This window comes from Zingiber officinale, chromosome 5B (assembly GCF_018446385.1).
Source record: "Zingiber officinale cultivar Zhangliang chromosome 5B, Zo_v1.1, whole genome shotgun sequence".
Taxonomy (NCBI): domain Eukaryota; kingdom Viridiplantae; phylum Streptophyta; class Magnoliopsida; order Zingiberales; family Zingiberaceae; genus Zingiber; species Zingiber officinale.
Window position 1 is genome coordinate 116776428 of NC_055995.1, and position 10361 is coordinate 116786788.

Consider the following 10361-nt stretch of genomic DNA (forward strand, 5'->3'; position numbering starts at 1 on the left):
TTATAAAATAATAAAAATATCCGGTGATCTCTGTCGACGGTAGCGGGTGGCAGTAGTCGATGCCAGCGGCACTGATGGTGGTCAGTGACTCGGTGTCAACAGTGCATGTTGTGGTGGTGCTCGGAGGCAGAGGTGACTGGAAGACTAGCCAAGTTAAGACAAATTCAATTCAAGTTGTAAAACTTAAGGAAGAAAACTCTGTCATGAAAAGTCAAGCCAACAAACTTAAAGGGCAGTTCGAAAAGTTTACCTCAGGATCTAAGTATCTAAATATAATACTCGGATCCCAAAGAACTGTATATAATAAATCCGGACTCGAATACAAGTCTAACTCAACATTTAAATCATTTTTAATTTTAACTCAAAATTTAAAATTAACTCAAGTTTGGGTTTCAAAAGTGTGTCTAACCACATAAGTATAACTCAATCAATACTATGCAACAAAAGATAAAATTTTCTATATAAATCTAAATAAACCGAATAAATCACTCTTAGCCTCAAAAATTAAACCTCCAAAAATAAATTTAAACCTAGAATCAAATAAACCCAAAGTAAACAAAATTAATATAAACTTAAACTATAACCAAGTCTATTATAACTATAAAGTAAATCAACACAAATCTAAAACATAAACCTAAAGTCTAATAATTCAGGGGAGGCTCCAAACTAGTTAGTACCTCCAAAAATGATAATTTACCCTGCCGAGTAATTAGGACTAGATTAAATAGGGACAAAGCTTAACTTGATAAACGGTATTGGTGAAATTTTGGATGATGTAGGTTAAGGAAGCTCTGTCTATGCATGTCTAAGAATATAGAACTTCGACCTTGTGCATTTAGCTTAGTAGAACTAATTGAAACTACCCCTTACTAAATCCTAACTAGTTACACCAAAGTTTTGTATTAAGTTCAGTGAATAGAATTATTTGAAAATTTTCGAATGTGTGGTTACTCTAATGATGTCCAGGTGACTTACCACAGCTTAGAAGTTTATCAAAAAAATATCTATTTGTTGAACCCAAAGCTAAACTTAAATCTAATACAAATTAAACTAAATTATGAAATTTAATATAACTCATCTCATAAAATTATACGATTCCCTGATTAAAAATATAGATCGAATGAGATGACTAATGATTCAAATTAAAATTAAATTATAATCAAATTAAATCAATCCAAATTCAAATTAAAATAAATTAAATTCAATTTGATTTCAATTAAAATTAAAATAAATTAAACTAAATTAAAATTAAGTTCAAATTAAAATTATAATTTAAATAAATTCAAATTTAAATTTAAATTAAAACTCTTAACAAATTTAAAACAAAATACTATTACCACCATCAAAGGTGCCTCCAATATAATCGAAGGTGCCCTCGGAAGGGCAGGAAAAATCTCGTCCTAATCAACTGAAGGCGTCTTCTATAGCTCATGGAAGATGCCTTCCATCAAGCTGAAGACGCCTTCAACTATATCTTTTTTTAGCGTACAAAGATTTTCTCTGTTCGTAAACTCTCTCTTTTCAAGGCACCTTCCAGCTGGATTTCTTCACCTTTTCTTCCTTCTTTCATTCAAGATTCCCAATAATACCTCCTCAGTACATTATACCTCAACTATCTAGTTAGTTCTGGCTATTTATATATTGTTATATGAATATTTGCATGTATAAATTATTTTAGGAAACGACGTAATGTTATTTCGTCACAGCCTAGTTCTTTTAGCATCCCCTCTGTCGATGCTAGAATTCCCACTGACCAACTTAGACTAGATTTCATTAAGTATTCATATATTCCACTTAAATCTAGGTTTTTGAGTAGGTCATTCTTCACTAGCTGTTATGCCCCTATCATAGAGGTCATTGACTATTATCGATTAGATAGGTTAGTTTATTGTAGTCATTTAGTAAACCTAGACTTGTGTGCACAATTTTATAACAATCTAATTAAAATTGATGACTTGACATACTTCACTAGAGTTGGTGGGAGGGACTTTAGCTTCTCCCCCACTTTGTTGTATAATAGCCTAAGACTTAGGAAGTATGCATGTCCATTTTTGTATTACTTTAGTAGGGATTTGTCATTTGGTGAACCCTACTCCCGCATTACATTGGATACTATCCACATGTACTTTTTTCGGGGAGGAGAGACTTCTTACTTGTTGACTTTAGGTCGCTCTCTCTTAGAGTTCAAGATTATGTCCTGTATCGAGTCCTGACCACCTGCATTTTACCTATCATATCTCGCAATGATGCAACCATCTTGTTTGTGCGGTTAGCACTAACGGTCTAACTAAAGTTTTGATGAATGACAAAGTAGGTTAACTTAGGTTCATTGTGACCTAACACTTTGACCAAGTGTGAAGGAGAAGCCCAGACAAGTCGACGGGCAGACCGGATGTCTGGCACGAAGCCCAGCTAGGTCGACGGACCGACCGGATAGCTGGCACGAAGTCCAGACGAGTTGAAGGGCTGACCGAACGTCTGGCACGAAGTCCAGACGGGTCGAAGGGCTGACTGGACGTCTGGAAAGTAAGTTAAGGTAAGTCACTGGAGAGGAGTAACTGTGAGGACACGTTCCCGGGAAGGGAACTTAGGCGACGATCCAACTTAGAACCATTTCGGAACTCTAAGTTGAGATCTTGACTAGATTCTGGTCTCGGTGAGACGGAATCTAATTAATACTTTGTTTATTTACTATAATTGTGCTAACACTTTATTTTACAGGGTAATATAATTTGTATTTTGCCTTTTACTAACTCTTTCTTGCAGGAGAAGGACTTTCTAGAGAAAAGTGGTTCGAGCGCCCGGAATGCAAATTCTATCCCGACGCACGGTGCCACATAGAGCACTCTGGTTGGACGGGATACGTCACACTCCAGGTGCCCGGAAGGGATCCGGGCGCCCGGAGCCTCCTATATAAGGAGGATGCACTCTGGAGCAAAGAACAACCACAACAAGGCCTTCCAACGCTTACTTTGCTGTGTTGTGCTCCTGCGACGCTGAAGCTTCTCCGACAACGCGCTCTTTCTTTTATTTTTATTATTGTCGGTACTTCATCTTTTTTAGCATTTCCTGTACTTTTAATTTGTAAAAACTTATTCTAATTGCTAGTGGATTGCCCAACGAAAGCACTCAACGAGTGAGGGCCTTGGAGTAGGAGTTGACCAAGGCTCCGAATTAAGTAAATTGATTCTTGTTAGCATTGCTCTATTTTTGTTTTTCTGCTGCGTACTCGGTTGAACATTTTTAGATCGATATTCCCCCCCCCCCCCCCCCCACCTCTATCGACTTTCATGATCCAACATGTCTTACTCTTCTTCATGTATACACTATGCCAACGTCTAGATATCACATTACATTACACATATTTTAGAATGTCATCCATACAGCAGTCTCATCACTAGATAACAGGTTCATATGCCCTACTGTTATGTTTTGACTTACATATTCTCGACCATAGGAGTAGATATGACCCAGGATACATCCACTCCCCTTAGCACATATGATGAGATTGGTCAGCGTCAACTTGCATTAGTATATATAGACGTCACCGCTTAGGGGAGACTAGTATGGAGAGTGGAACCACAACCAAATGTATCAAGCGATGACAAGGATGATTTTCCACCTATCATTCCAAGCGAGGGAGAGGAGATGCTAGCATTTATGACAGAGGAGCTCTTTGGATACCCTCTAACTCCAACTCATTTCTCGACCTTGACTCAACCCTCGACTTCACTATCCATCGAGGATCGGCATGTTCGACTTGAGGAGTCTTCTGCACAGATCCAATAGTCAGTCTCGGACGGATTCAACACTCTCCATGGAGAGATGACCACCTGATTATCCTCTCTCCAGAAGGAGATTGTTAGGGTCGAAATGTGCTAATGGGGGATAAATAGTTCGTCACGCTTGATTGCTTGCTTCGTTGTTGTTGATAAATTGACCAATTTGCTCCAAAGCTCCTTGGCATCCTTGAATTCTCCAACTTGAGACAAAATATTGTTTGACAATAAATTCACCAATAGCTTGGTCACTTAGTCATTTGCCTCGCTCATTTGAATTTGCTCTGGGTTCCACTTTCTCCTCTTAAGAGTTTTGCCCTTTGAATTTGTTGGAGCTTCAAAGCCTTTCATTAAAGTAAATCATTGCTCTATCTCCATCATCAAAAATTTTTTGATTCTTGATTTTGAAGAATCGAAGCTCGTCATTGTGAATGGTGGAGGCACCTTCGTGTCACATCCGAGTCTATCTCGGAATTCCATTTGAAGTTGAACTTTTGTTGAAATCTTCGACTTTATGGATTTTGCTCCAACTTCTTCACCCTCTAGCTTTGTTGCCCCTTCCAGCGATGATTCCGATGAAGAGCGGTCTTGCTTTGATACCACTTGTTAGGGTCGAAATGTGCTATATGGGGGGGGGGGGGGGGAATAGCTTGTCGTGCTTGATTGCTTGCTTCGTTGTTGTTGGTAGGCAGCAGAATAAAACTACGAAGCACTCTACAATGCTAACATGAGGATTTACTTGGTATCCACCTCAAGAAGAGATGACTAATCCAAGGATCCACACACGATGCTCACTCCATTAATAAAATACTCATTCTCGGTAACTATCGGAGGTGGAGAAACCTCGTACAAGACTTACACACGCATACAACTCAAAACAAGAAGAAATACAAACACAAACCTTACAAGGTTTACAACACTTATGCTCTCTTCTTGTTTGGGAATGCCACTTAATGCTTGGAAATGCAACTACACTTCACTCCAAGACCCTTCAAGAACTGGCGTGTGTCACTGAGCTCGGTGGAGAAGAATCGTTGAGAGTGGAGTCGAAGATCTGTGGAGGAAAACGCTCGCCAACGGCTATAACCTGCACAACAGTCGGATCTCAATCGATTGAATAGCTCTCAATCAATTAGGGAGGCTTTGAATCGATCGGTTGATCGATTCAGAGCACCTCTGTGCTCTCTGGAAATAGCCTGAATCGATCGACCAATTAATTCAGGCTTTCTCGCGATCGCGCAAGAAATCCAGCTCGCCCCCGATCGGGCCCGATCGATTGGAGATTCCCAATCGATCGGCTGATCGATTGGTAAAGCTTTTGTGCGCGAGACATTAGTTCCCAATCGATCGACAGATCGATTGAGCCATCTTTCTTTGCGGCACACATCCAATCGATCAACTGATCGATTGGACTTTGGTTCAATCGATCGGTTGATCGATTGAACCACCTTTGACTTGCCTAAAACCAAGTCCAAGGTCTCCAATTCCAACATCCGGTCAATCGTGACTTGTTGGAATATTATGCCTAGCATCCGGTCAACCTTGACCTATTAGGACTTTTTCACCAAGTGTCCGGTCAATCCATTTGATCCACTTGGACTTTTCTTCTCGTACCAAATGTTCGGTTAACCTTGACCCACTTAGACTTACCGTCTCATGTCAAGTGCCCGATCCTCCATGACCCACTTAGACTTCCTTCCACTAGATGTTCGGTCATTCTTGACCCATCTGGATTTCCTTTTGTCAAGTATCCAATCAATCCTTTGACCTACTTGGACTTCCAAACACCAAGTGTCCGGTCAACTTTGACCCACCTAGATTTCCACGTGTCTGGCTTCACTCACCAGGTCTTTCCATCTGCCTAGATTCACTAACTAGGATTTTCCATTTGTCTGGCTTCACTCACCAGGACTTTCACCTAACTTCACTCACTGGGGTTTTCACTTGGCTTCACTCACCAGGATTTTTCCATTGCACGGCTTCACTCACCGAGACTTTCACCTGCCTGGCTTTACTCACCAGCACTTTCCATCTGCCTAGCTTCACTCACTAGGACTTCTTATCTACCTGACTTCACTTACCAGGACTTTCATCTAGCTTCACTCACTAGGGTTTTCACCTGGCTTCACTCACCAGGATTTTCAACTGCCTAACCTCCAGTTAGGACTTTCTCAGTCAACTCTTTGACTTACTGGACTGTTCTTCACGTCAATTTGGTCAAACCCTGACCAGAGGGGAATTGCACCAGCAATCTTCCTAATCGGATGATTGCACCTGCAATCTCCACGTATTGTCAAACATCGAAACCCAAACATCTAGACTCAGGCATGAGCCAACTTAAACCTAGGCAACCTGGTCAACCTTGACCCAGGGGATATTACACCAACAATCTCCCCCTTTTTGATGTTTGACAATACCTTTAAGTTAGGCTAATCCCATAGCCTCAACTTCCTTTCATGTCAAAGTATGAATGAGGGTTTCCTTCATTCTCCCCCTTTCCTAGAGGGCAAACTCCCTCTTTAGGTAATAAAGGTCTAACTTAAAACCCTACATTCTCTCCCTATTGACACACATCAAAAAGAACTCTCCCCTGGAGAGTTACTCACCGTTGTTCATAACCTCACTCGTTGTTCACAACACCACAATGAATGCCTCATACCCTTCATTATCTTCAATGTCCACCCGTGAGCATTACTGCTTATCCTTAAGTACTCATCATTTCAATAATGAAGTTCTCATACCCTTCACTATATCAAATGCTCACCCTTGAGCATGACTTCATGTTATGATGCTCATCCTAGAGCATCCATAACTCCACAATGAAGATATCCACTCTCCATTATTTTTCAACACTCAACCTTGAGCATTTTTCTAAACGAAGGTTTAACCACCTTCAAAGGTTTCGAAAAATAATTTTCATGTCCTTAGCGAGTGACTCCCCCTAAAGACATGCTCCAAACTTCTGTCATTGCACCAACAATGACTTGGGATCCCTAAACCCAAAATTAAAAATTTTGAGGTTTAAGTATCAATATTTGAATGCAAACCTCAACCTAAATTTCAACTTAGTCTTCCTTAATCAATCCAACCGTATTTTCATTATGAAAATTCCCCCTTAAATGTATACAAATATGTGTCAAGGGGTTATGAATGATTACCTAGACTAAAAATGATTTAAAATGCTGAAATCAGGCTTTCCCAGCCAAAATCAGCATTTTCAATCGATTGGGGTTGAGTCTCAATCAATTGAAACCATTTCAATCGATCCACTGATCGATTCAAAGAGATTCTGTTCGCAGAACCTACCTTTGAATCGATTGCTCGATCGATCCAAGAGAGAATAGATTTATCGGCTGATCAATTCCGTGAGCTACTGCTCACGGGAAATACCTCCCAATCGATCGGCTGATCGATTGGGGTACTCCAATCGATCGACTGATCGATTGGGGCACTCCAATCGATCGGCTGATGATTGGAGCTTTGATTTCCTGAAATAAAATTTTAGCGAAATTCGGAACTTTCCCAAAAATTCTACAAAGTTCTAAAAATCATGAAAATTATTGTAGACATTATTTAGGGTATATAGTATCATGAAAAAATAGTTTTCTATGAAAATACTTCCTATTTTCAAAGATTGGCACAAACTTGAAAACTTATAAAAACTTTAGTGTTTTCTTCTAGTTTGTGTCTAACTTTTCAATGATGATTGCTATCAAAAGATAGTTGATAACCATGATTTTACTACACTATTTTCATTCATATAATCATGGTTTGATATAGTTTTCATAGATAGAACTCATATTTACATCATATTTTATGCATTGTGTCGATTTTGGGCTTAATTGTAAATTATTGTATTATGACTTTATTTGATGCTAATATTTGTTTCTTATTTTGTAGGCATCAAAGGTTCTTGGATTGGGATGAATTTGAACCAAATCTGTGCTTGGATCGGAGTTTTAACGAGACAATCAAGCTCCAGAACAATCGTAGCCGTTCATTCAAGATTGGAGCATATCTACATCATCCATTGAAGATCCGACTCATCCAACCTAATGAGGAGTAGATCTAGATCGTAGATGAAGATCCAGAGGTTTTGATCCAAATCTAAGTTCATCCAGCCATTGATCCAGCCCGAAATATTCTGGACCGTTGGATCAAATTTGAAAGGGATATATACGCCTTGAGAAGCTACAGTGTGTCTTTGGACTCGGCGATCTCGCGATTTTGCTACAGTGTTCTTCTTCCTTCTTCCGCGACACTGAGGTTCCCATTCCACCTTCAGATCCGAGAGCTTACCTTCTTCATCGTCGACGATCATTGAGCTGCCGACATTCATCATCCGAGGTCAGATCACGACGGAGGGCGTTTCACCAATCTGTGAGTTCGATTCTTATTCCCGTCCACGATCCAGACAGAGGGTGTTTCCCCAAGATCTGTGATCTCCATTAGCCAACGGAGCTCGAAGGGCGTTTCCCAGAAGCATCCGAATTTCATTCCATAGTCATTCCATTTGCTGAACTCGAGTTGAATTGATCAATCGGTCGAGTGATGCAAAATTCCAGAATTGAGCTACTGTTCTTCGTGCGATGTGAGTGCCAACCGATTCGTGAGCTCGAAGGGCGGTTCCCAGAGGTTGTGATTGAAAGGTTGCGCTAGTTGGAAGCTTGATTCTTCGCCGGTGGTCACCTGAAGGGCGTTCTCAGAGGTGACTCTATTTTTCTGTAGAATGAAGAAGATAGGATCCGAATTCGGTTTTGGAATGTTTTAGGGTTTAGTTTTCTTTATCTTTGTCTTTAAATTGTTGATGTTCCTGCTCAGATCTGATGATCTGATAATTTTCTTTTCATTTCATTTTCTGTTTAAGTTTACTTTTGCAATCTTGTTCTGTTTTCTTACTTGCAATCTGATTCCTTTAGATTTCTGCATTTCAACCCCTTGTTCAGTTATTTAGTGTAGATGCAAATTGTTTCTGATTTCCTAGAATGTGCCATTTGAATTCTATGAATAAATATAATGCGGATCTAGTTTTGGCTACATGAATAAATCACTTTCTAGTTTAAATCTTCCATTTGAATCCCATAAGTTTGTGTTAGATTCGATTCTGGAATTGGGAAACTCCTGTACTATATCACTGAGATTGAATTTAGATGGAGAAAGAATTCTATGAACTTCTTAATGCAAGCTTGAGTTATGAATTAATTGGGTGACCTTTGAGTGTGATTACGAATTGGAATTTATTTCAGTTTGTGCAAGTTTGAATTAAGTTTAAGTTTTGAGTGAAGGATATTTCTGTTCTAGTTATGTATCTTTTGTTATTGAATTGCGAATAGAGGAATTTGAATTTAGTTGATGCTAACTTGGTGAAAAGGAATTGGATTATGTTTCGAAGAGAATGAACCTTCTTTGATTCTAACCTTGATTTACACACATTTAACTAGTTATCTTTGAAAAAATACGACTTTGGACTCCTTACTATACGTGTTTTTGTTAATTACAATGAGTTTCAATCTTTATCAATTTTGTGTGCCAAGTGACATGCTAAATGGTTGACACCAATAGTCTTCATCAAGGTTTTCAAAAGTTTATTTAAAATGTTTTTCAAAATCAATTTCCAACCATGTTCTTTGGGCTCAATACTTGTACATTAGCTTTCCCAATGATTGGAGTACACACAACTATGTGTTTTGATGAACCTAAAACTCAAAAAGAATACACTAAATCAACATCTTGAGTTTTGTTCATCATCCTAACATCTCACTTGTATCTAATATGTACTAAAACACATACAAGTCACTTTATAGTTTTTGTAAAATGTAAGATTTGGTTTTGCCCTAAACTAGGGATCATGCATATCTATCTAGGCATTTTGAACTATGAACATCCACCTAGGATGTTACTTGTTAGTAAATGTCATTATCTTTAATTTCAAGGAATTAAACATAATGCATGATGAGTTATGACATACATAAAAAAGAACAATTTTCAAAAAAAAAAAAATTGCTATAACTCCATGATATATGTATGACATAATATAGTATTTTTATTATTTTTCATAATAAGCATGAATGCAAAATATGATGTCATGGCATGTGATGGGCAAACAAAGTATTACAATTAGCATAAATAAAATATACTTAGATTATCTATCTAAGTGTCCATAAATCCTTAGCTAAACCTAAAAGTAATCCTAAATTGTCCATATTTTCTTAAAAAAATGCTAAAACCCAATTAGGCATTTATTTTGCACTTGATTAATTTGTGCCAATATAAATTTCATCAAGTTTCTCAAATAATGACACATTTTACTCTTACAAAGAATAAACAAATTAAATTAAGGCTTAAATTTGTCTTTAATTCCTTAAGAAAATATTAAAATCCTAACTTGACATTTCTTATTTATGCCAATATAAATTAAATATATTTCCTCAAATTATGGCACATTTTACTCTTCCAAAGAGTAAACTATAATCCATTTAATTTTCAGAGGTTAATAATAACCTTGAAAATGCTCTCCGAGTGTCAACTTCATCAAGATTGGGTTAACTACCCTTCCAATTTGAGTTGACACTCTCTGACTCA